Source organism: Ranitomeya variabilis, chromosome 1 (assembly GCF_051348905.1).
Source record: "Ranitomeya variabilis isolate aRanVar5 chromosome 1, aRanVar5.hap1, whole genome shotgun sequence".
Taxonomy (NCBI): Eukaryota; Metazoa; Chordata; class Amphibia; order Anura; family Dendrobatidae; genus Ranitomeya; species Ranitomeya variabilis.
This window is the reverse complement of record NC_135232.1, coordinates 85,549,604-85,577,551: the sequence shown is the minus strand read 5'-3', so window position 1 is coordinate 85,577,551 and position 27,948 is coordinate 85,549,604. Positions and strand designations below refer to the sequence as shown.

Sequence of the window (27,948 nt, the reverse complement as noted above, 5' to 3'; positions counted from 1 at the left end):
AGCTTTAACATCCCTTTGAACGAGATCAATATACGTTTCAATAGGGTGATATGATCATGGTGGTTGAAAAGAGCTCGAAATACGTAGATTAAGAGTTTTTAAAGCAAAAATCTTCCGTGAAGGTTCCTCAATAGGTGGGTTTACCGGTGGCTGGCTGGAAAAATTGGCCTTCAGCCTTAAAGTCCTAAAGAAACGGTGTAACCCTTGGTCAACTTCAAAGGTATTGAAGCATGGTACCGGGCAAAAAGTTAGTCCCTTCTGTAAAACAATCATTTCGGAGGGAGATAGGCAGTGTGATGAGATGCTGTAGACAATGTTGGTAGAAGTATTTGTACCTGTGATCTCGTTGTCATCTTGTGTTGATCTGGACCGGTGTTGCCTCACCCTCCGTGTCATCCTCAGTATTGCCGGGCCTGACGTGGTTCTGAAAAAGTTGAACTTGAAGCGACAAAATCGCTGTCTGAGCTGATAGAGATAGGACTGTATCCTCGTCGTGATGACCTGCGGTTTCTGAAGGAGCCAGTAGAATACCATCAATATACCTGGTTATTCTTATAATCTTCTGTATCGCATAGAAATTTGTTTCTTTTTTTAGTTTGTAGATTATTACGAAGTTCAGAGATGATGTTATCATGTTTGTTTTTCAGTCTTAAAATCTTCAGATGAAAAAGTATTGATGAGTTGTTGCTCTGTTGTGGTGATCTTAGTCTTGAGCTCAGTAATTTCCTTCTGTAAATAATCAATGGTTAAAACAATAAGGTCATTAAAGGTAAGAAAACGTTTTACTGATTAGCTGAAAAGTAGGTAGGAAGGAGTAACAAATCTATGTTCACATTGCCAATTTGATGCCCATTTTCCTTTTTAGTTTGCATGCACAAAATCAACAGCATAATATGGAACTAGCTGAGAAGATGAGATTGCAACAAATGCCATCTAGAGCAGAGGTGTCAAACTGCATTCCTCGAGGGCCGCCAACAGGTCATGTTTTCAGGATTTCCTTGTATTGCACAGGTGATAATTTAGTCACCTGCACAGAATGATTCCAGCACCTTGTGGAATTCTAAGGAAATCCTGAAAACATGACCTGTTGGCGGCCCTTGAGGAATGCAGTTTGACACCTCTGATCTAGAGAGTTCTGCATGAATATTGACATGTCGTTGTGCAGATTGAAAAACCTGACATTAATTCCATTGCATCTTTTACAAAACCGCAGCAAAATCCTCTGCAAAATCAACAGCTGTGCTGCTGAAAAATCTGCAGCAAATCTGTCACATGTGAACATACTCATAGAAACGATGAATACCAACACAATTTTACTTTTTCCAGTAGGTTCTCTGATCAGGGGGTTATGGTGATACTTCAGGTCCACCAAAGGAGCACAAAAGCTGTTCACCTTTGCGCCTAAAAGGTGTTTCTATTGATCTATAATTTTCTAGCTCTGCCTTCCTCGTGTGTACACTTCTACAATTTTTTTCCTCCATCTTGGCCACAATTTGGTTTGCAGACTTCTTCTTGAATCTATGTACCCCAACTAAGTGGATCTTTGACCGCCCCAAGATCTACCGTCCAGGACATACGTCAGGCAATCGCCTATATCTGTGCCCCACAATAAGGGCATGTGGCCATTACGATCATCGGCTGCCTTGGCATAGAAATTCAAGATCTATCTCCATTGATATATCATATGTAGGAAAACCCAAACCAGCAGAATTTAGCCTCTTCTTTCTTTGCCGTGTTTTAATGTTATGAAACCAGACTTGTCTGTACATTACCACTGCTAAAAGTGACTCGACTGACGGACACGATCCAAATGTGTTACATATAAAGCGCTTTTTGTTTGGATTCATGTCATGTTAAACCCCCTAGTCTGCGCTGGGACACACAGGTATATTGTTACAGGTGGTGTTTCAATGTCTGACCAAACACGAGGACTTAAAATGGTTTCTTGAGGCCGTCTGGTAAATGTCACACTTGGCACTAATTACTTTAATGAAGCCTGTGATTTGTCAGATTAGTACATGTGATTGTTGACTGTGTTACCACCAGAAAGTTAAAAAAATGAGTAAAAGTTAATTTTAAGATGTTCATCATTGATGTCATGTTTTTTTGTAAAGATAAAAAAAAGAGTATTATCAGTATGTGATTAGATAAAAAATAACCTCATAAAATAAATTATTATGTTACCAAACTTACCGTAAGTTCCTATGATGGGTATTTGGTGAGTTTTTGATGCTGTGTATTCTTCTTTCCCCAAAAAAACCACAGTACACGGCGTCTTACAGTTCCAGTAAAGTGGATGGGATTTGTAGATATCTCATGCTCACTGTGCTTTTATTTATTTAATTTTTTTTTATAACTCGTAAACTGACCAGTGGTGAGTTTTCAGAAATCTGCAACAAGTCAATTTCTCTTGCGATATTTATGATTTTTATTTGTGGATTTTCCCCATATACTCTGATGAGACGAAGAAAATCCACAGGTGAAAAAAAACGCTTATGTATTTTTAGCTCTTTTCAAACAGGTATGCACTAGAACTCACTTCGTATTTAATTTTATTGATAAAGTTTTATTAAAGCTAAATAATAGGAAGTATTGAAAGCAATGTAGTTTTCTCTAAAACATGACATATCAACCAAATGGTGCTCTACGTTCCACTCATGATCTAGGACTAACATCCTCTATCTCCAAGACTTCTCTCATGCTGTGCCAGTTCTCTGGAATGCACTACCCTAGGGAATCCGGTTTATTTCCAGGATCCACAGCTTTAAGAGTGCTCTAAAAATACATTTCTTCAGACTGACCTATCATCTCACCTCTCTAGTCAAAGTAAAGCCTAAAATTTTTAATGAAGCTTAATTATAAAAATGATGTGTTGCAAAAAATGAATGCTTTCAAGTAAAAAAATAAATAAATAAAAATACCGTAGGTGCACATGAAAAAATGTGAGCTACATGTAGAAAGTTGGCAAGGTGAATAAAACTAGGGTTGGAGGGGGCAAGGATAGCATTTACCATTCCTGTGATGGACACAAAAAACCTTTTTAAAACACTACGTTTTCCTCTTCATGGTTGTGTGAAGCCGTCGCTCAAATAAGCCTTTACTGCTTTCTGGCACAGTTTCAGGGCACCATATCTACAAAGCGACTGATATGTGTATGGGTAAGTAAAGAGGCGGGAATTCTAGTGTCAAGTGCATCTTAAGTAAACTCGAGCCGATAGTGCTGTGTCAACACAATGGCAATGAGCACAAGATTGTTCTTGAAAGAACTTTCTGGTGTGAAGAAGTGACTTGTTTTAGTTAAGGGCTACCAAGTTTGAAAAAACATTTTTCATTTCCACTTGTCTTCTCCAGTAGACTAATTATACTGTCCAGCAATCTCAGCTTCTTAAACTTGTAGAGCATCAGTGGTTTCTTTCCTTATTATACGATGAGGGCAGTATATGGTCCGACATGTTCCCTTCTCAAAATATTCTGTGTGAACACAGCCTTAAAAAGGACATGTTACCAGTTCAAAAGTGGCCAGTTTTGCTTTTATAACATTCCCGCTACTCCCCTGTGTAGTCAGTTTTTTTTTTTTTTAATCAGCCATATGGTTCCAGAGATACAAACCTTCTTATTTGAGGGTGTGAATCATAGGGTAATAAGACAGAGCAGCCTAAGAGCAGCAGGATGTAGGCAAAGAGAAGCTGAATCCAACGATGTATCATTTAGTTTTCTGGGTGCATCTGTTCTAACACAATCAGAGTTTTTAGATTTAGCATGAAGCAGAGCTGAGAAAGCAAACCCCGCCCACACCAGACACTGTATATGCAATGTCCATAGACCATGAGGTGCCTATCACAGAAGGGGGCGTGTCGGACTAGCAATGATAAGCTGCAGGTGCTAAAACAATACCCAGAGCATGCTGCTGAGAGTTGCCAGTGATATTTCCAAATCCCCCTGTTGAGGCTTGGAGCTATAGCAGTCGGCTATTATCTTCCTCTTTGGTGTTGCTGGAGGTTGTCTGTGTTACAACTCTGAGTCTACTCAAGATAAGTGTTCCCCTTGTTTGTCTATCCCAGCTGTCTTTAGTGGTAGTGGGGATAGACTGGTGTCACCCCGTCATTCCCTAATCAGGGCTTATTGCCAGGGTAAGGCAGGGATTAGGTTACTGCTCGGTGATAGGTGCAGAACCTATATAGTGACTTTAGATCTGCCTAAGAGTCTCCACTCCCCCCTTCCCTAGTGTCGGGCTCCCTTCCCCTCATCCCTTCGTGTTGCACTTAGTCTTTCCTATACTGTGCGTGACAATCAGTCAGTCTTTTAATATTTTACTTATTTGATTTTTCTTTAGTCTCCAACTACAAAAATAAGGCCACATGCAAACGTTGAGTATTTGGTGAGTTTTTCACCTCAGTATTTGTAAGATAAAACCAAGAGTTGGTGAAAATACAGAAGTGGTGACGTGTTTCTATTACACTTTTCCTCTGTTTGTTCCTCTCCTGGTTTTAACTTACAAATACTGAGGTAAAAAACTCACCAAATACTGAACGTGTGCACGTGGCTTAAGTCCACTAACTAGAATAGGTTGTGGGGTGAGAGCTGGATAGAAGCAGATACAGAATCTTGGCTGAATTAGCCTAAGTTTACTGTACTTGTGTGATGGAGTCGGGACAGTGCGGCCATGTTTGGCGTCTGTGTGCAGATGGTTTACACTTCCTTCTTTAAATCCCTTTTCTGTAATCTATCAGATGTGCCTTTGTTTACAGGCAGCATGGCTGTCTTGACATGTATTTCCTATTCTCCCTCAAAAGAAGGGAGCAATATGGTGTAGTACGTGCTTGCAGACCATCCACATAGTACACGCTGTCTGCTGTTTATAGTAGCTGCTATATTGAACACATGCCAGGACAGAGCAGGACTATGCTGTAATCTGAGATCGCTCCTGGAATATTCCTGTGAAAATCAGATTGTTTGGATAATAGAACAATACAAAATGTGTGGTGTGATGCTCTCCTAATTAGTGATGAGCCAACGTGCTCTGATATCGTGTTATCCGAGCATGCTTGGGTGTTATTCGAGTATCTTACGAGTGCTCGATTAATATGTTCAAGTCCCCGCGGCTGCATGATTCGCGGCTCTTCGACAGCTTGTTTGTTAGGCAATCCCGCGTGTGTTCTCTAACAGCCTCGGGGACTCGAACATATTAATCGAACACTTCCAAAATGCTCAAATAACGCCCGAGCATGCTCGGACAACACGATATCGGAGCTTGTTCGCTCATCACTAATGCTAATGCATGGCAGCATCAAACGATGGCCAGCTTTCATATGAAAATAAGACATGTGTTGGAAAAAAAAAATGCTGGGATTAATAGTTATCCAAAATCTTGTAGTGGATCCTGGAATCTTGCGATGGACAACTGCTTCACTTCTCTAGTTTTGATAAATCTCCTCCTGCTAGTTCTATTCTAATCATGAGGTTTTAACACTACATGCATCCCGCTGTTATATTCAGCAGTGCTGTACACATTGGTTACAACCTGAATATCACGTAGTTATTGAAGTTACTTCATTGCTCTGCAAATATCATGTAATGTTCTGCTATGCTGTTCTGCACACCACCCATGCTGTTGTTAGGTAGTAGTAAAAGGTGCCTGGCATTGGGGCACATGAGAGATGCAAGTAATGGCATCATAGAGTGAGCAGCGATATATATGCCCCCCGAGTCAGGAAACAGCTCATGCAGTGTGCTGCTGGGTGGCAGATGTCTGATGATTAGGTCATTGGCAAGCATGGGGTCAGTTAGGCTTGTGTCTTCATACCTTCTGTAGCGTCTTAGGGAGCGTAAAAGAGGGGACTTTTCTGTTAGTAGCAGTCAGACTCATAAATGGCACAGATATGTACAGGGAGACGTTGTGCCAGGAGAAATACCTGCACTATAGGTAGCTAGCAGTGGGGGTGAGTAATCTCCGGCTAGATAGGGCACAGAAGTACGAGAAAAAGCCCTTGCCTAAACTGTAATGTAGTCATGTGAGATTTGTCCTAAGTGTAGGAGACAAGTCAACCTGAGAAACAGAGTCATCATTACAACTGCAAGAATTGCCATAGCACAGGGAAGTATAGAGGCTTATTCTTCTGTGTGAAGTGTGTATCCTTCTGTAAGGAATGAGGAGAGACCTGTATGTGATGGTTGAAGAGTAGCCTCAGAGGAGTCTGGAAGCTGACAATTGAGTGTGAAGAGCAGTGTTCTCCCAGAGTTGGTTAGGAGTCTAGTGCCTGCGTATCGGGGACTGTGAATCAGTAACCAAAAAAATGTAGACTGCACCTGTGTGTAAAGGAGCCAAAGAAGCTACTGCAAGAAGTTGCTGTAATTGACAGGAGATTGTGAGTGTTTGAGACCAGTACTGGGAGTGTGAGCCAATGTAGATTGTGAGCCCTAGCGGGCAGGGTCCTCTCTCCTCCTGTACCAGTTCTTGTATTGTTTAAGATTATTGTACTTCTTTTTATTATGTATATCCCTCCTCACATGTAACGCGCCATGGAATAAATGGCACTATAATAATAAATAATAATAATAATTTAATGTGATACTGAGGCCGTGTGACATCGGTGCTGCTGAGGAAACTGCCAGCAGACTGTTGTAAGTATCAGCAGGTGTAAACCAATAATCACAAGTGCCAACTGTGTAGGCATCTTTACGTTAACCTGTTGCCTCATGTGAAACTGTTTGTCCTCCTCTTACACTCCTTGTTAGTAAACTTCTTCAATTGACACAATGTACATCTTCATCTTTCAGCCATCTATGAGTGGAGAACCACGCTATCACCAAGGACCGCTACATACTACTATGCCATACTACATCTCCTCTTTGAAGATGCTTTTGCCCCACACAAAATCAAACAAACCATCACCTTTGTATGACTGCTGCTGCTCCTAAAGCTGGTACATGGCACAGAATAGAGTCAGACTGTAAAGAGGTTATTAATTGGCTGAAGTTTGCTATTAAACAACAATCCCAACTCTACTCACCTTCCCATGGTCCACCTCTCTACCACTGATTCCGGTGACTGGATTTGGCACTGACCTCACCTTCACCATGCAGCAACCAATCAGTGAGCTCATTGGCTCTGCCAGTGTAGACGGAACACCCCATTAAGGTGCTGAGGTCAGTGATTGGCTGCCGGGTGATATTAACGCCACAGCCAACGACAGGCACCTGTTGTGGCCTTGGAGACTCGCCAGTGAGGACGGCACGGGGAGAAGCTTAATTGAAAGGGAACAACTCCTATAAGTGTATACACACTCAAAAGATATCCACTGCATACTTTCCATAGGGAAAAATTAACCGCACAAAAAAAACTAATATCCCATCCACAGCGTTGCTTCTGTAATACGCCTGTACAGTGAGTCGTCTGCGCATACGCCCCATGGCACATGCTGTATAACTTTGAAGTCTAATATCTTACCTAGTAAAATTGTAAGCTATTACTCTTTTTCATCTTCAGTAAAACAAATGGTGAAGTTGTTAGAGATTTAGGGCTCTCTGGGTCTATGGATATTTGTTTTTTTCTTCCGATTTTGTTTATCATGGTATATTTTCAATAAAGGCACACTGGTACAGTTACTGTCACATGACAGAGTTCACACAGTTTAAACGGATTAGTACCGTATATACTCGAGTATAAGCCGACCCGAGTATAAGCCGACCCCCCTAATTTTGCCACAAAAAACTGGGAAAACTTATTGACTCGAGTATAAGCCTAGGGTGGAAAATGCAGCAGCTACCGGTGAATTTTAAAAATAAAAATAGATGCTCTATACCATTCATTATGGCCCCATAGCTGTGCCATATAGTGCTCTGCACCGTTCATTATTGCCCCATAGCTGTGCCATATAGTGCTCTGCACCGTTCATTATTGTCCCATAGCTGTACCATAGAAAGCTGTGCCATATAGTGCTCTGCACCGTTCATTATTGCCCCATAGCTGTGCCATGTAGTGCTCTGCATCGTTCATTATTGCCCCATAGCTGTGCCATATAGTGCTCTGCACCGTTCATTATTGCCCCATAGATGTGCCATAGAAAGCTGTGCCATTGCTGCTGCTGCTGCAATAAAAAAAAAATGACATACTCACCTCTCTTGCTGCCCCCAGCTCCTCAGCGTCCCGTCCTGGCGTCTCTCTGCACTGACTGATCAGGCAGAGGGCGGCGCGCACACTATATGCGTCATCGCGCCCTCTGACCTGCACAGTCAGTGCGGAGAGACGCCGGCAAGATGGAGCGGCGCCCGGCGTGTGGAACGCGGACAGGTGAATATGTAATACTTACCTGCTCCCGGTGTCCCGCTCCTTCCCCTGGACAGCTGGTCTTCGGTGCCGCAGCCTCTTCCTCTATCAGCGGTCACCGTTACCGCTCATTAGATAAATGAATATGCGGCTCCACCCCTATGGGAGTGGAGTCCATGTTCATTTCTCTAATGAGCGGTCCCACGTGACCGCTGAACAGGGGAAGAGCTGCGGCACCCGGAGACCGTGGGACTGCAGGGACAGCGCCAGGAGCCCCGGAAGCAGGTAAGTATGCCTCAGCGCCCTCTCCCCCTCACCCGCCGACCCTGCCGCCGACCGTGACTCAAGTATAAGCCGAGAGGGGCACTTTCAGCCCAAAAATTTGGGCTGAAAATCTCGGCTTATACTCGAGTATATACGGTAATTGTGAAATAACTGTGATAACAATTACCTTTTCTCTATTTTACACCATTCTCACTGTTTATAATAAATTTACGCTGGCATCAAATCAAGCGTTTGCAGGTGAGACTACACCACACTGATAAAATACCTTTCATTAACATAGGGCAATAAATAATGGTGGCCCTGATTTACATAATACTCATTAGGAAATTCTTGATTTCAGTGTATAAAGGGCTATACACATTCAGTGGTTGTAATTCGGCTGACACTAATTCCTCCTGACCCCATGTTCCTAAGGCCTCTTTCACACTTCCGTCGTTTGGCATCTGTCGCAATTCGTCGTTTAGGGCAAAAAACGGATCCTGCAAATGTGCTCCCAGGATGCGTTTTTTGCCCATAGACTTGTATTAGCGACGGATCGCGACAAATGGCCACACGTCTCGTCCGTCGTGTTTTGGCGGACCATCACAAAAAACTTTCACAACGTCCGTCGGTACGTCGGCCCAACGCATTGCGACGGACCCGTACTGACGGAAGTGTGAATGAGGCCTAAGGAATGAATCTTATAGATTTCTCTTGAATATTGTTTGCCATGGGTTTCATTTGACTATTGTTTGCCATGGGCTGTTGTGTATAGTACTTAGACAAAAAGTCTAATAGCCCCCATCAAGGTGCACAGTAGAGTTAATCAAGAAGATTTACAGGACCCTGGTCTATTGCCACATTGATTGTCTTTTGCTGCAGGACCAGAGACCTGCAAACCTCCTACTATCTGCAGGCATCCCTAGTGCCTCTTCTGATAAGTAGGTCCCACTCAAGGTCATCGCACGCATGACTTTGCGCAAGGCATATTAATCAGAAAAGAACAGATTTGCGGTCTCTGGGGAGCGCTGAAGATGAGGCCAGAGTTATTGGATAGATTAAATTAGCGGTAAGTCCATAGCAGCTCCAGCCGTGAGCCCTCTGAGAGGGAAAAAAAACTTGCAGGTACTAAGGAACGCGGTCAAAGGAGCACTGATAAATATCGCAGGGAAATATTCTTTCCTCTATTCTTAATTTTTATTGGTTGCTATCACTTTCAATACCTCTTCCTTTTGTTTTAATTATGTTGCCACCTGATGAAGACGGTTGTAGCCATTGAAACGCGTTGCAAAATAAAGGAAAAATCCCCTGTGATATTTCTCAGAGCTCCTTTGACCGCGTTCCTTAGTACCTGCAGGCATATTAATCAGACCTAGGAAGTTTGTACGGCTCTGGTCTGGTGGCCATAGACAACCTATTTGGCCGCTTCTAGTAACCACAACTTTTAGATCAACTCTACTGCAAGGTTTCTTCCAACACATGGTATAAACGGGACCTTCCACATTCTGTGGCTTTCCTTTGGCCTACAGATATTCCTCCCTATCTCATGTTCTAAGGAATAAACCTCTTCTAGAGTTGAATATTGTATCCCATGAGTTGTGGTGTACAGTATTTAGACAAAAAGTTTCTCTATAAGCCATCATTAAGTTGCAGTTTAATAAACTCTAAAGAAAAATGTTTCCAGGACTATGGTCTAGTTACCACGTTAGTTGTCTGTGGCTGTCAGAACATAGCCCTGTGAACCTGCCCACATTCCCCGTACCTCTTTTGAATAGTAGGTCCCATGCAATGTAATCATTGCAGGGTGATGAGCTCATGACATTGCGCCAGGCATTCTATTCAGAAGAGGCATTGGGTATATCTGCAGGTAGGAGAAGATACACAGGGCTTTGGTTTGGTGGCCATGGACTACTGATGTAGCAGCTGGACCAGGATACTGCGCATCATTTAGATTAATTATACTGCATGGGTTTTCCATCTTAAACAGACAGAATTTTTACTTTCCCACCAATTTTTTATTATGCCCTTGGACCATACCAATATGAAAATTAGACTTACATAGTTAATGAATTCCTCTTGAAAGACACAAATTCAATTATTAAAAATGTTACCAATATCTCATAAAGCAAAGCAATAGTTTGTTAAAGTTGATCCTATTCCACAGATTTTGTCCACTACCACATCTGCTATCAGTTACAGTAAGTCTTCATCCAACGCTTTCAGCTCCGATAACAATTTTCTGACCTGCTGTATTTCTTCTAAAATAAAGTGAACTACTCTTTCCTCTCTCGTTTTACAGAGATGAGTCTACTCAACCTTTCAACTGAATCATCAGTCTAATTTCAGGAGGAGTAAATAGTCATTAATGGACGGAGCATGGTGGCTCAGTGGTTAGCACTGTTGCCTTGCAGTGCTGGGGTCCTGGGTTCAAATCCCACCATAGATAATATCTGCAAGGAGTTTATATAATTTATCCCCATGTTTGCGTGGGTTTTCTCCAGGTACTCGGATTTTCTCCCACACTTCAAAGATATATTCATAGAGAATTTAGATTGTGAGCCCCAAAGGAGACAGTGATGATAATGTCTGAAATGTGCTGTGGAATGAATGTCACTATAAGCAAATTAAAAAATGTCACGTCATGTGTTATTCATGGCTGGTCACAGGTCTTTATCCTGTTTTTTTACTTTTCAGCACAAAAAGTCGCACTTTTAACTAAATGTGGCAAAATTTGATCTAAAATAACTGGTGTACATAAAAGCCACTCCAAGGGAGACTGGAGTAGATTGGCGCAAATTTGAGACTTTAAAAATACAAAATTGATGAATCCATCAAAAACATCAGCAAAACAAAAACCCGACCCACAATGGCGAGTGTAAAAAAAAAAAATAATAAATAAAAAGCAAACATAAAATAGGCTTTAAAAATAAATAGGTCCTATGGAGTCCTAGAACTGATGATATGGCCCCCACAGAACCCTGATCTCAGCATCATCACGTTTGTCTGTGATTACATGAAGTGACAGAAGGATTTGCACAAGCCAAAATCCACATATGATCTGTGGTTAGTTCTCCAGGATGTTTTGAACAACCGCCCTGTCGAGTTCCTTCGAAAACTATGTACAAGCATACCTAGAAGAATTGATGCTGTGGTGGTTTTTTTTGTAAATTCTTCATTTGGGCAATCATTGCATGGCCACAACTGGGTCAAATGTGGGACGCAGCCCCAAGAGAAAATTACAAACTTCAATAAACAAAAATTGTAAAGAAAAATCCTTGAATACATCTGTGGCACTTAAAACATGAAACATAGTGCAATAGACCAAGTAGATGTGGAGTACAGGCACTGTGTGTTTTTAACAACTAACTAAATGGCCCCAAGGGCTAAAAAGGGTGAAATGAGAAATAAGTGAATAAGTAGGAAAAAAAAGAAAAGAAGGGGAGATAAGAAATGGAAAAAAAGGACAAAAAAACCCCAAAACATAAACACGGGTAATTGTCAAGGACAGGTCAACAGCAAAATGTCTATTGTGTGAGCAACGCTTTGGCTAACCAAGTGTGAGAGCTGTGCTAGATACAACTGATATTCTTCAGTTTCTTGGAACACCAGCTTGTGGTACCAGGTTTTTCTAAAGAGGAGGTTGTATTCTGTGATGACGAGATCAGATCCTCAATCTTCATAATCTCGTTGACCCGGGAGAACCAGAAACCTGAAATGATGCTATTTTGAAGGCAAAGGCTGGTCAATCCAAATACTGATTTCATTTATATTTTGTTTTGTTCATCAACTTTGCATCTTGTTAACTGATAAAAATAAACTGTTTCCACATCTCTTTGTTAAAGCATTTTTTCAACACCCGCCTAAGACTTTTGCACATAGTTGCGAGCAAAGTATTTATCATTTCTGTTTCCTCTTCTTTATTTCTTGCAAGAGGCCTTCACGTTTTAGGCTCTAGCTTAGCATTATATGGCCCTTTAAATGGTATTATGTTGTAAAGATTCAGTATGTGGCAATTTGAGTTATGTATTTGGAGGAAAGGTTGATGAGATAGAATATATATGAAGTCATCTACAAGAATTGTGCTACAGAACAACACGGAGTCTGACCTTTCGTTCAAGGTGATAAGAAATCAGTTTACTTCGATGAACTAAAACAAACGTAAGACAAACATCTTACGTCTTTACAGAACTTATGATGATTGATTATCTTGAGATAATCAAGATATTTCAGTATGAGCTTCCTGATAAGACACCTTTCGGTTCAGCTTATCTTTATTGCTACTGAGAAATGTTCTCATGAATGTATTGTGGGGATCTTTATTATCTTATTTTGATGTAACCCCGTCTAATGTACAGCACCATGGAATTAATGGTGCTACATAAATAAATAATAATAATAATAATCTTATCCTTACACTCAAAATATAAGAAGTCTGAGCTTCTAAAAGGGGTTGTCTATTTTGGAGAGTCCCTACAGTACTTGTAAGAAAAGGCAGATCCTAAAACTGATTAATTAAGATTGTTGTTTTGCACATCAATCCTAAAGGGGTTGTCTTGTCTTAGGGTACCTTCACACTTAGCGACGCTGCAGCGATATCGACAACGATGCCGATCGCTGCAGCGTCGTTGTGTGGTCGCTGGAGAGCTGTCACACAGACCAACTATGCCGAAGTCCCCGGGTAACCAGGGTAAACATCGGGTTACTAAGCGCAGGGCCGCGCTTAGTAACCCGATGTTTACCCTGGTTACCATTGTAAATGTAAAAAAAAAAACAGTACATACTCACCTTCTGCGATCTGTCACACGACCCTCGCCGTCCGCTTCCCGCACTGACGTCACCGCTGTGCTCTGCTTTCACTTTACGGCCGGCGCTCAGTCAGTGCGGGAAGCGGGGGACGTGTGACAGACAGCAGAAGGTGAGTATGTACTGTTTGTTTTTTTTACATTTACAATGGTAACCAGGGTAAACATCGGGTTACTAAGCACGGCCCTGCGCTTAGTAACCCGATATTTACCCTGGTTACCACTGTAAAACATCGCTGGCATCGTTACTTTGGCTGTCAAACATGACGATACACGCCGATCTGACGACCAAATAAAGTTCTGAACTTTCAGCAACGACCAGCGATATCACAGCAGGATCCAGATCGCTGCTGCGTGTCAAACACAACGATATCGCTATCCAGGACGCTGCAACGTCACGGATCGCTATCGTTATCGTTGTAAAGTCGCCTAGTGTGAAGGTACCTTTAGGCTGCAACTTCAAGTCTGCATTCACTCTATGTGACTGAAGACTTGTGAATCCTCACATTGCGCACACCAAGGCCGGACAGTGACAGCTTGGGGCCCCTGTGCAAGAAATGCATTTGGGCCCCCTCCTTTTATGGCATCCAAGCTACAGAGATATAAATATATCTATTACATTGTCTCTTATTTTGTATAATGCTGTCCCTTATTACGCAGTGTTCTCTCATGTTATGTATAGCACCATCCCTTATTACACAGTACCCTCTCTTGTTATGTTGTTATGTTCCGCACCATCCCTTACATATCGGACTCTCATTATTTTGGTTATTTATAGTGCCCTAGTCTTTATTACATAACGTCCTCTCTTATTAAATATAAACTGAAATTACTGCTGATGGAACATGGTAAATCTTCTTTTCTGGTGGAGGTGGCTGATAGACTGGTCTTCTGGTCAAGTGCTGCTTCATCAGCAGGCATTTTATATCTATCGAGAGGAATATGTACTAAAGAGAGAGCTGTGAATAACAAAAATAAAGATAACACTCTGTTAGGTACGGTTCTATATATAACAAGATATAACACTATTTAATAATGGGACTGCATTGTATGTAACAAAAGAGGACACTACATAATAAGGAACTGTCCCATACATTACTAGAGAGGATGGTACGTAATAAGGGAGGCCCTTTCCAGTAATAATGTCCCCCATAATGGGCCCCTTTCTGGGATAATGTCTACCAACCTGGCCTCCTTCTTGGTATAATGCCCCCATCCTGGTCAAATCTTTTATAATGGGCCCCATTAGTTATATATGTGCCCCATCTTGCTATAATGTGCCCCATCCAAGGAATATATGTTCCCTATCCAGGTATACAGTATATGTTTCCCATCCTGCTGTAATATACTTTGTTTTCCAATACATTAAAAACAAACAATACTACTCACCTTCCCCCATGCTCCCACACCACAAGGGGTCCTTTCTACAGCCGACGCATGAGCTGGCAGATGACTTTAGCATCCTCACCATGGCGCATGACGTCCTGGCCATGTACCCCTAGTCACGTGCACGTCAACGTCAGCTGCTGGCTTCTGAATGGCCGGCGGTGTATGACGGCGGGCCCTTTCTCTACCTCCAGGCATTGGCAGTATGTCAGCCCTTCGCGTGCGCTGTGCTTCTGCTGTGTGGGCAATGGTGCCCATCAAGGTTTTTTTTTTTTTCACTAATCGCGTATCAAATCTCAAGATGTCCGTATTCGCTTGAAACAGCAAATTTCAGGAAATTCTACTTGACCTCGACCCTCTGTGAATTACACTGCTCATCTCCAGTGGAGTAAACTTAGATTAGGCAATCATAAAATTACATTTATTAAGTAGCATTAGTCTAGTCCAAGTTTGACGCATCTGAAAATTGGATGGCTGTGATAAAATCATTTGTATCCAGTCTGAAAATTATTGATTGAGAAAAGTTTTTGGAGACCCCAAACGCATATGATCCATTGATCATTGGCTTGTTTCTTACCTTGTACTTCTACTATTTTTGTTCTGACTTTGAACATCTATCCTGGAATTAACTTTTACTATTGTCAGCTAAATTTCCATAATTTAATACGGAGAAGTACAATCCTGTTTCTTGTCCTACCAGTTTTGCAGGAAACTAGCTAAAAATAAAATATACGGTATATATATATATTTGCGGGAGTTTACGTAATTGTATAACGTGTCGCCTTCATGTTTTTTGCTTACTTAAAGGTGTAAAGGGTTAAGGAAAAATCTACAGTTCTCATTCTTGACGTATATAGGATCAGGTTGAGCAGTTTTGTGGTTTTCATGTCCATCGATAGTATTGTGTTTTGACATGTGTCAGCTACCTACGTCATCCAAGCAAACCGCTCCCTTCTATGACTTATTATGCTCATCTTAAGAATCTAATGTAAAGGTTTAACCGCACAGAATATTAGCTCCTCAGGCAATGGAAAAGTAGAGCAATGTAATTAGCTGGCTAGCTGAGACAATGTCCGACAAGGCACAGTGTGGCACCAGCAAGAATGGTCTCAACCCGAGCAGTTGGCTTGTTATAATAACAGTGCTACAAGTATGATCCTGAAACAAATGATCCTGAAACTTTATGACCTCTTTAGTGCATCAGCTAAACATGTCCGTCAGGAAGGCACATGAAAAACATGGAGACTTTTCGACAATGGCAACATAATGCAACCATGGGCGCTTGGCTATGGCCAAACTGGAAAGTGTCTACATATACTTTGGTTTATGTACTCAGCCAACAAGATATTATGTCTCGGAATACCTTTCACCATGAACACCCTTTTGATTTAGGGCATCACAGTCATACCCTAATGAAGAGAAGTTATTGGGTGCATCTGTGTCATTTTGGAGTATTCAGATCATTTTGTTACAGAAAACCAGTAGTGTATGATAATTCCAGCTCAGTGAATGACATTTGACAAAATCTCTTCCATACATTTTGGGTTTTGCAGTTGTGCAAATTTCCAGGCAGATTTTTTTTTCTATCTATAGCACGTCCTATGCAAGATTTTTAGGCAAATATGGAAAAAATGCTGCAAAGTATGAATGCCTTCAAAAATAGAAGTGTCCATAGTTTATTTTTATCTATGTATCCTGCTGCAGAATACATTTAGAGCCAATCAGATGCCTCCATGATGGCATTGTATGATGGATAATCACCTGCCTGTATTTCTCATCATTGAAGACGCCGAGAAATGGGCAACTTTAACCCCTTCAAGTCGCGGCCCTTTTTCGTTTTTGTGTTTTCGTTTTTCGCTCCCCTCCTTCCCAGAGCCATAACTTTTTTATTTTTCCGTCAATATGGCCATGTGAGGGCTTATTTTTTGCGGGACGAGTTGTACTTTTGAACGACATCATTGGTTTTACCATGTCATGTACTAGAAAATGGGAAAAAAATTCCAAGTGCAGTGAAATTGCAAAAAAAGTGCAATCCCACACTTGTTTTTTGTTTGTTTTTTTTGCTAGGTTCACTAAATGCTAAAACTGACCTGCCACTATGATTCTCTAGGTCATTACGAGTTCATAGACACCTAACATGTCTAGGTTATTTTTTATCCAAGTGGTGAAAAAAAATTCCAAACTTTGCTTAAAAAAAAAAAAAAAAAAAAAAAAAAGTGCAATTTTCCGATACCCGTAGCGTCTCCAATTTTCGTGATCTGGGGTCGGGTGAGGGCTTATTTTTTGCGTGCCGAGCTGATGTTTTTAATGATACCATTTCGGCGCAGATACGTTCTTTTGATCGCCCGTTATTGCATTTTAACGCAATGTCGCGGCGACCAAAAAAACGTAATTCTGGCGTTTCGGATTTTTTTCTCACTACGCTGTTTAGCGATCAGGTTAATGCTTTTTTTTATTTGATAGATCGGGCGATTCTGAACGCGGCGATACCAAATATGTGTAGGTTTTGTTTTTTTTTAATTGTTTTATTTGGGATGGGGCGAAAGGGGGTGATTTAAACTTTTATATTTTTAATATTTTTTTCACATTTTTAAAAACTTTTTTTTTTCACTTTTGCCATGCTTCAGTAGCCTCCAAGGGAGGCTAGAAGCAGGCACAGCCCGATCGGCTCTGCTACATAACAGCGATCATCAGATCGCTGTTATGTAGGAGAATTGCAGGTGTGCTGTGAGCGCCGACCACAGGGGGGCGCTCACAGCAGGCCAGCATCAGTAACCATAGAGGTCTCAAGGACCTCTATGGTTACCTTCCTGATGCATCGCCGACCCCCGATCATGTGACGGGGGTCGGCGATGACGTCATTTCCGGCCGCCCGGCCGGATGCGGTAGTTAAATGCCGCTGTCTGCATTTGACAGCGGCATTTAACAGGTTAATAGCGGCGGGTGAATAGCGATTTCACCCGCCGCTATTGCGCGCACATGTCAGCTGTACAAAACAGCTGACATGTCGCGACTTTGATGTGCGCTCACCGCCGGAGCGCACATCAAAGCAGGGGACCCGACATGCGCAGTACATGTACGGCGCATGTCGTGAAAGGGTTAAGAACCGTAGACAGTTGTTAGCCAAGGAAACATAGTGCAGCAGATGAAAGACACATCAGTCTTCCCATCAAAATCAGATGATGTCCAAAGGTTCCATCAGCTCATTACTGCCAGCTACCACTGGGTCCCAGATAGACCCATCTACTGTTGATAGACATCTTGCCAGAAGTGACCTTCATGGAAGGATTGTAGTCAAAAATCATAACTTTGATATGGAAACATAGGATTTAGCGTGCAGAAAAATGGCAGCAGGTGCATTGCACTGAGTCAAAATATAAAATATTTGTTTGTAACAAAAGTTTATTTTCTGAAATATGCAAATAACAAAAGACTGACCATCACTTCCAAACAAAAAACAGGTGTGTATAGGAGCAAACTAAGATTAGTCATCGCCATATATAACCAACAAATAAAGTTGCACTCTGTAGCGCTATAGCATGAAAATATGAAATTTGAATTGCATTACTGCCCTAATAAATAGGAAGAAAATAGCATACTTAGGGCATAAATTGACCAAGTAATGTATACCCAGCAGTCGCGATAAGGCGATTCTGTTTGCTGGGAACTAGTAATGAGCGAGTATACTCGTTGCTCGGGCGGTCTCCGAGTATCTCGGCGTGCTCAGAGATTTAGTTCATATCGACGCAGCTGCATGATTTGTGGCTGCTAGACTGCTTGATTACATGTGGGGGTTGCCTGTCTGTATTTGTTCTAGCTATTTCTGCATTAAGCCACCTTTACTTATATTTATATGACTAGCATTTGGTGTCTCTTTGCTTCCTTAGGCCTTGATGTGGAATTGTGCAACATTTGTTTGGATCTGATACCTGCATCAGTATACATTGTGATATATGGGCATTGGGATTTAAACCGGACATACATGTTATGCTACTTCATATTATAGGTATTATTGCTCATGAAAACATATGATATGTCTGGTCCTATTTTCCTGGGGGTTTATATCTGCTTTTAAGCTTTTTGTCTCTTGTGCCCCTAATAATGTAATCCTGTTTATTTTAGTTTTGTAATATGGTGCTTAATTATTGAAATAAAATTGATCTTTTATTTTCATATATACCTTTGATTCTACTCCTTTATTTTTCTATATTGGTGTTTATTTGGTCATATGTGAAAGGCTCAATTTATTGTCTTATGAGGAATTTCATTGGTTTTGCAAATATACATGTAACAATAATATAAAAGTGAGATAGCCTTTGATTGATCGTTACGGTTCTCCAGCCCATGAATTTAGATCAATGATATAAGGTCATAAACAGAGTATAGGAGAGACAAAAGAACAAAGATAGAAAATTGAAATGTTCTGACAAGTCTCAGCACACATAGGTCGTATTGATAGAGGATATAACAATAGATTAGCGCGCTCATACATTGTAACTAAATTGCGGCCGATGCAATATTCAGGATAGAGAAAATAGCAAAACAAAACTGGAGAAAAATGGGAAAATACTAGAGGTTAGTTTTTGCCTTTCAGCTTAATGAGAGCCCCCTTAGAACCAAAATGCAAAAAACGTCAGGAGCAAGTTGGCTAAACCCTATTGATCGAAGTTGCTTTATTTCTTAGCTTTGATTTTAAGATGCTTAAAGGGAACCTGTCACCATGAAATTGCAGTTCAATCTGCAGGCGTCATGTTGTAGATCATGAAGAACGGAGTAGATTTGTATATAGTTTTGTGTGAAAAGATTCAGTCGAACGTGTTTTTTAAGCATTTTTATTTCTGCTCTCTCTTGGATTTTGGATCCAGTGGGCGGTCCTATCAGTGACTGACAGCAGTTCCTGTATGCACAGGTTTACAAGGAAGGCTGTCAGTCACTGATGGGACCGCCCACTGGATCCAAAATCCAAGAGAGAGCAGAGAATTAAGTGATTAAAACACAGGTTATACTGAATGTTTTCTCCAAAAACTATATATGTTACTCAGCTCAGCTCCTTCTGCTCTACAATATAGTGCTTACTAATTAGAATGCATTTTTATGGTGACAGGTTTCCTCTAACTCCTTCACGACCTAGCTGATTCAAATCACCCCCCTTTCGCCCCATTCAAAATAAAACAAAAAATAAAAAATACACAAATGCCCGATCTATCAAAATATTAAAAAAATTAATCCGATGGGTAAATGGTGAAACAAAAAAAATAAATCAAAACTCCGTAATTATAACTTTTTAGGTCGCCGCAACATTTCAATAAAATGCAATAGCAGGCAATCAAAACATCGTATCTACCCCAAAGTGGTATCAATAAAAACGTCCGCTCAGTGCACAAAAAATAAGCCTTCATCCAGCCTCATATCCTGAAAAATGGAGATGCTAAAGGTCTCGGAAATAGCGCCATTTTCTTTTTCTTTTTGCAAAAATTAGATTTTCACCATGTAAGTAAAACAGAACTTATACATGTTTGGCATATGTGAACTCATATTGACCTGGAGAATCATAATGGCAGGTTAGTTTTAGCATGTAATGAACATGGTAAAAAAAAAAAACAATTGTGGAATTGCTCTTTTTTTCAATTTCACCGCACTTTGAATTATTTTTCCCTTTTTTCAGTACACAATATGGTAAAACCAATGGTGTCTTTCAAAAGTATAACTCATCCCGCAAAATAATAAGCCTCACACACGGCCATGATGACCGAAAAATAAAAAAGTTATGGCTCCAGGGAGAAGGGGAGCAAAAAACAGAAAGGCAAAAATGGAAAACCTCAAGGTCATAAAGGGGTTAATTTTGTAGATGTTCCTATCTACTCAGGGTCGGCTCCAGGTTTTCGTGGGAAGAGTCTCAGTGGGCCCCTTTAACACATACCACAATTCATAATGCACAGTTACAGCAGAGAAATATAGGTATAGTACATTGCCAAAGATTTCACTTCTTACATTACATGAGTGATATCTATTGTAAATTTTTCAATAGGTCAGAAACTGGAAAGTATAGTGCCCCATACAGTATTATGGGCACCACATAGTGCTCCATACAGAATAAAGTGCCCCATATATTGCTCCATACAGTATTATGGGCACCACATAATGCTCCATACATAATAATGAGCAACATATATTGTTCCATACAGAATAATGGACCCCATGCAATGCTCCATGCAGTATAATGAGCCACATATACTGCTCCGTACAGTATTATGGGCACCATATATTGCTCCATTCAGAATAATAGGCCCCCTATAATGCTCCATACAGAATAATGAGCCCCATATATTTGTCCATACAGAATAATAGACCTCTTATAGTGCTCCATACAGTATATATGAGCGGGCCCATATAATGAGCGCCATATATAGCGGGCCCCATGTAATGCTCCATACAATATAGGATGGGCCCCATAGAGTATAATGAGACCCATATATTGCTGCATACAGTATAATGAGCCCCAAATAATGGTCCATATAGTATAATAAGCCTCACATAATGCTCCATACAGCATATGATGGGCCCCATATAATGCTCCATGTAGAATAGTTCCCATATAATGCTCCATATATAATGGGCCCCATATATAATGCTCCAGTGTATGATGTGCCCATATCATGCTCCATATATAATTGGGCCCATATGTGATGCTCCAGAGTATAGTGGGCCCATATATGATGCTCCAGTGTATAATGGGCTCCATATATGATGCTCCAGTGTATAATGAGTCCCATACATGATGGGCCCCATATATTATGCTCCAGTGTATGATTATCCCCATATACTGTATAATGCTCCAAACATAAAAAAGTTAAATACTCACCTCTCATTGCTGGCTGCTGCTCTGCTCCGGACTCCTCAGCGTCATTGTCTTCCAGCTCTCTGAACTGCCACTGCTCAGGCAGAGGGCGCACAAACGTGACGGTATCGCGCCCTCTGACCTGAACGTCACAGTCATCAAACGCTGCAGCGGTGGAGCTGGGAGAGGTAAGTATCACAAGTGCTGGGACAATGATCAAGCGGAGGGGCCCACTAGCGGGTTTCTGCACTAGCACAGACACCAGGCCCCCATAGTGCGCAGCTGTCCCTGATGGCGAGTGGGCCCTCCCGCCTGCTCAGGGCCCTGGCACTTGCCCGGGTACGCTGGGTGCTGACGCTGGCCCTGTTACTCCTATGTATTTGTCAACATTTTTCCATCGTTTATGGTCAATATCAAAAGTGTTTGGTTTTTTTTGGCTTTTGATGACCTTTATTGATATACACCAGCCATTTTTGTGTCCATCTGGAACACTTTAACCACTTGGTAATGCCAAAATGTATTCATGAGGGATCCCATAGTTAGAGGTGTAACTAAAATAGGTACAGGGGTTGAGATGGCAAAAGAGCAATTTGGCCCATAGAAAAAGGGTATTACTATTAAAGACTTGTGACAATTGGGGGCCCTGTTGGACGTTTTCCATTGTAGTTCACAATCTTCACGTTACGCCACTGCCCATAGTCCTCCAAAATATGAAAGAAACAGTGTAACCTTGCACTTTGTCATCTTCCATTACATCTTCATCCAGGTGGTACCGTACAAGTTCCTCATAGTGTACACTACAGCTGGGTTCCCCTGTAGTTTATGGCGGAATCTGACAACGTATTAATGTTCCTTCACCATAGAGAAAATAAGGAATTACACAGCTCTCATTAAGATCGGGCCATTATGTAATGCTCTGGTATATTGGGTCCTCCGGAGTAGAAGATGGTCTTTGGCAGCTCTCTTAGGTGCTAATTTTAGATATTTCAACATGTTTTTCTAAAACTTAAACTCCCAATCAAGCACAGGAAATTTTAGGAAGAAAAACATATATCAGATAGCGTCTAAAAACCTTAAGTTCTACAGCTCCTTTTATCTAAATGAGGAGGTTCAGTTCGCTATGACATTCTGAAAGCTAATATGTGCAGAAAGGCCACTATATACGTAAGCTGGTTAAAGAGAAGGACTGTAAGAAGACACCAGGCTGGCGCTAGGATTCCCCAGGCTATGATGCCAAGATTATTAAAATCTTAGCTCTCACTCACTGGTAGCATAAGTGGGATCTGGTTTAGGGCCATTTGCGCAATTGGTGGCTTACGACTTAATGCTGGCACTCTGGGAGCGTACTTAACTTCTGATTCATCATAATTTATTACTCTCACAGACAAACGCAGCTCTCTATTTGTAGCCAGGCTTTTTTTTTTAAATTTCACAGGACATCATTAAAGGGGTATTCCCATCTCCAAGGTCCTATCCCAATATATAGCAGGTGCAGTAATAATAATATTAGCAAATACCTCCAATTAGAAATGTAGTATAGGTTTTCTGATTCGCTATGACTCTTCCTTCATGTGCAGGTTTTGCAGGACCTTAGGTGTCCTTGGTTACAACCCCTACCTAACTAACTGTCGCTATATGAGTGGTTGTAACCATGGATACCTAAGGTCCTGCAATGCCTGCACAAGAGGAAAGTGACATGGCAAATCAGAAAAACTATACTATATTTCTAATTGGAGGTATTTGCTAGTAGTATTATTATACCTACTACATATTGGGATAGGATCTTGGAGATGGGAATACCCCTTTAAGTTATGTCTCCAATTTATATATAAATATGTCAGAAATCTTTCTTACTGGAGGATCAGATTTCTACCTTTAGGATCCATAAATGCTGATCAAAATATGAAGAGATAGAGAAATAAACAATTGGAAGGGCACGAGTCGTGATGTTGAATTAATTCTGATTTGGGGCTTAGAGATTGGGTCAGTCTGAGGTTTGCACATTTCGCTGCAGATTATTAGAATTTGGTTAATTGATTTCTGTCTTGTTGTGAAGAAAAGATATTATGATCACTCAACAGATGGTACAGATTTCTAGTTACCCCACCCTAATAATTTGGTTCTCCCAAATCATCTGCTGTGCAAATTCCTGTGACCTCATCCAAAATTATGCCAATTATCTATGGCCTGTGCGCATCGAAAGCAATCCTAACTGCTGGCTGCCACTCCCAGGATGTAACTTTTGACTTTTAATAAGATATATGAGGTTTTGCTTTCATCATCGCTTCACATTCTAATTACAATCTTTGTTATTCATTCTAGCCCTCCATACCACATAACCCACCTATCCCCATGAGGATTTCTCATTGCTATTGCTAACCATTAAAGATCTTTGGACAGTAATGTGCCAATCTGCGTGGCGCAGTTCAACAATAGACCTTTCAACATATATTATATACACTGAACTTAATAAACAAGAGTCAACTTAAAATGATTGTCCACGTTTTGAGGAGACAACAAAGAACAGGAATGGAGAACATTGACCTTTTTAACATATGACAATTTTTTAACACTTTTTCTAAACTCAACTGGTCTCATCCTTGAAATGTCACGCTAGTGTTTCTCTTACCTTGCTGTATGCCTTTATTAGAGGATTAGTAAGATTGACACAAGGTAGCAAGGGTGGATAACAGCTTCATGGTCAGGAGATGACAACACCTGACCAGTGATCTGTGGCAGTAGACTAGCTGGCACCAATACAGAGAACAGACAAGTTGACAACATTGTTTGACACAGTTACAACTCCTGTATTGGAGCTACCGCTCATGACTTCAATTGCTAAACTTTTATTTAAAGGGAGTCCGTACATTATTAGACCCGAAAGTGCAGCAAGTGGCATCAGAAGAAAGGAGACAGGGAGGAGAAGGCATGCAGATGCACATGCGGTTTTTGACCTATATGCCAACCCAAGGATCTACAAAACTTAAATTGGGCAAAATAATTTACTCATCTTTACACTCCATATCTCCATATTATTCATGTAAAAATTAAACACAAGAGGCTTGTTTTACTCTTTTGCAATGCAGAGGGTGGATTACATACACAATTTTTTCAACAATATATACAATTTTATTTTAAAAGTTTATTTTCGACTTTTAGATTCAATGTTAGGTGGCTTACAGACTACCTCTTAATATTGTGCATGTTGTATATTCATTGTATACAATGGTGGGTTCTTTACATGCTGCGTTTTCATGTGACATAGTTACCTAATCTGGATAAATCCTAATAGCATCTGTTTCCTATTCTTCCCTAATCTCTTCTCAAGATTACTAGTTAACTAATTTTCAGGTTTATGTCATTTTATTCGCATATGTGCTTCTAGATGACATCACTGTTAGAACTACAGCAGACAAACTAGAATCGTATCTTGAAATGTGTTGATACATATGTTAGTGAATTCTCAGTTTTTCCTTACTTATGTCTTAAGCTTTCTTTGGAGGTATACATCCGGGGGTTATTTCTTAAAGTATACCTCGGCTCTAACACAAGACCAATGTCTAAGCAAAGTTTACTCATAGTATCTACTTGTATAGAATCATATACCATGTGCAAGGCATGACCGGGACACATTTGAGATGGACGGCCACGAACTGGAAAATGTAAAGAACTTCAACTTACTTGAATCAATGATCACTTAAGATGCAGCGACGACATCTGAAGTTAATAGGAGAATAGCTATGGGCAAATCAACAATTAAGTCACTGGACAAGGTCTTCAAATCAAGGAACAATTCACTGGCAATGAAGACACAGCTCCTATAGTTTGGCCTTTTCTGTGGACTGCAAAACCTGGACTATAAAGAAATAAGACAGAAGAAGAATTGATTCCTTTGAAATGTGATGCTGGAGAAGGATGTTATAAACACCATGAATGGCAAGCTGAACAAATAAATCAATTTTAGAACAACTCAAGCCTGACATGTCACTTGAAACAAGGATCACCAAGCTACGACTTGCATACTTGGACATATGAGACGTAGAGCGTAGTGATGAGTGAATAGCATTGTGGCTCAGGTCTCCCCGAGCATGCTCGTGTGTTCTCTGAGTACTTGTTAGTGCTCGGAGATTTAGTTTTCCTTGCCTCAGCTGCATGATTTATGGCTGCTGGACAGCCTGAATACATGTGGGAATTCCCTAATAAACAGGCATTCCTCACATGTAATCAAGCTGTCTAGCAGCCATAAATCATGCAGCTGTGGGCAACGAAAACTAAATATCCGGAGCACTAACAAATACTCGGAGACCACCCAGCGTGCTCAGGAAAGCCCGAGCAACGAGTATACTCGCTCATCACTAGTAGTGAGCAATCACTGGAGAAGGACATTGTGGCCGGAAGAATAGAAGGAACACGGTGAAGAGGAAGGCCAGCAACCTGATGGCTTGATACTATTAAGATAATGGCAGCAAACACTCTGGTGGACCTATATAGGCTTGCATAAGATCGATCTTCCTACAGATCGTTCATCCATCAAGATGCCATGGCTCAAGATTGAGCTGAAGGCTGTTAAAGAAAAAAACATTGCACTTATGTCTTAAGATGTTGACTTCCAGAAGTATTATTGAAAAAAAGGCCTGTGCAGCAGCAAGCAGAAGCACTGCAGTACCATACTGACTTCTGTGCACAAGTCCTTAACCCTTTTCCAATATTGTGTGTAATAATACGCAGATGTCAGACTCCCCTTGTTTGGTACAGGCTCCGGTGCTGAGCCCACACCTTTCCGGGCACATGACAGCTAATATATACAACTGACATGTGCCCGCAACAGCCGTGGGTGGAATTGCGATCCACCTGTGGCTGTTAACTAGTTAAATTCCGCTGTCAATTTCTGACGGCATTTAACTCGCACTTACCATAAGTGCATCGTTTATCCCACCCATCAGTGACGCCGTCACATGAACGCGGGTCACCGATGGGTTGGCATGACAACCAGAGGTCTCCAGCAGACCTCTAAGGTTGTCATAGTCAGATTGCTATGAGCGCTGCCCGGTGGTCGGCGCTCATAGCAAGTGAGCATTTCTGCTACACACAGGCGATCTGATCATCGCCTGTGTGTAGCAGAGGCAATCGAAGGAGTGCAGCTTCTAGTCTCTCATGGAGACTATGGAAACATACAAAAAGTAAAAAAAATACTTTTAAAAATATAAAACAATTAATAAATAAAAGTTCAAATCAACCCTTTTTACCCCATTCAAAATTAAACAATAAAAAAATACACATATTTGGTATCGCTGCGTTCAGAATCACCTGATCTATCAATATAAAAATAGAATTAACCCGATCCTAAACGGCGCAACGAGAAAAAAAGTCAAGACGTTTCTTTCTTTATCGTCTTAACATTGCATTAAAATGCAATAACGGGAGATCAAAAGATGATATCTGCACCAAAATAGTATCATTAAAAACGGCAGCTTGGCACACAAAAAAAGTAAGCCCTCACCCAACCCCAAATCCCGAAAAATGGAGTCGCTACGGGTATCGGAAAATGGCCCAGTTGTTTGTTGTTTTTTTAACAAACTTGCGAATTTTATTTTCACCACTTAGATAAAAAAGAACCTAGACATGTTTGTTGTCTATGAACTCGTAATGACCTGGAGAATCATATTGACAGGTCAGTTTTAGCATTTAGTGAACATGGTTAAAAAAAAAACAATAACTGTGGAATTTCACTTTTTTTGCAATTTCACCACACTTGGAATTTTTTCCCTGTTTTTCAGTACATGATTTGTTAAAACCAATGGTGTCATTCAAAAGTACAACTTGTCCCACAAAAATAAGCCCTCACATGGCCATATTTATGGAAAAATAAAAAAGTTATGGCTCTGGGAAAAAAGGGGAGCAAAAAACGAAAATGCAAAAACTGAAATACCCCTGGTCGTTAAAGGGTAATTATAATAAAAACAACAGAAACTTGTCATACTGGCAACATGAAGGAAATGTTACTATGGCTTTGAGGGCATTTCGTACTTGGGTTAGTCATTTTAGTACCACCCTCATTTCTATGGCAGGATCGACTTTTCATATAAGTCACCTGTCCAAAATTCACTGGGAATGTCCTGATTTTGGAAGACAATTCCAGCAAATTGCAACTTCCAAAGGGAAGGGGTGTAGTTAAACCCTGACAATAGATTATCGGATCCAGGCTTGGATGGCACGGAGCCTGGTGAGGGAGTGGGACTAAAACATGCCCAATTACCAACTCAAATGTTGGTAACTATGTGTCAAATGCTGAGTATTGCAAATTATACATTTGTAGCTACAATCTCAACTGAATATACAGTACCTGTTTCCCAAGAATGACTGCACTGGACGCCACTACTACACAATAGGCG

General features: G+C 40.9%; 1 protein-coding gene and 1 long non-coding RNA gene across 8 annotated transcripts in view; one reads left to right on the top strand and one right to left on the bottom strand.

Annotated features, from left to right (window-relative positions):
• PDE4D (phosphodiesterase 4D) overlaps positions 1-27,948 on the top strand; it is a 1,072,650-nt gene that overhangs the window by 930,245 nt on the left and 114,457 nt on the right. The window lies entirely within an intron of this gene.
• Positions 10-27,948, bottom strand: LOC143805995 (uncharacterized). Its single transcript, XR_013221370.1, has 3 exons — positions 27,900-27,948; positions 25,238-25,412; positions 10-729 (listed from the first exon to the last, which is right to left on the bottom strand). It is a non-coding gene; the product is annotated as an uncharacterized LOC143805995 (long non-coding RNA).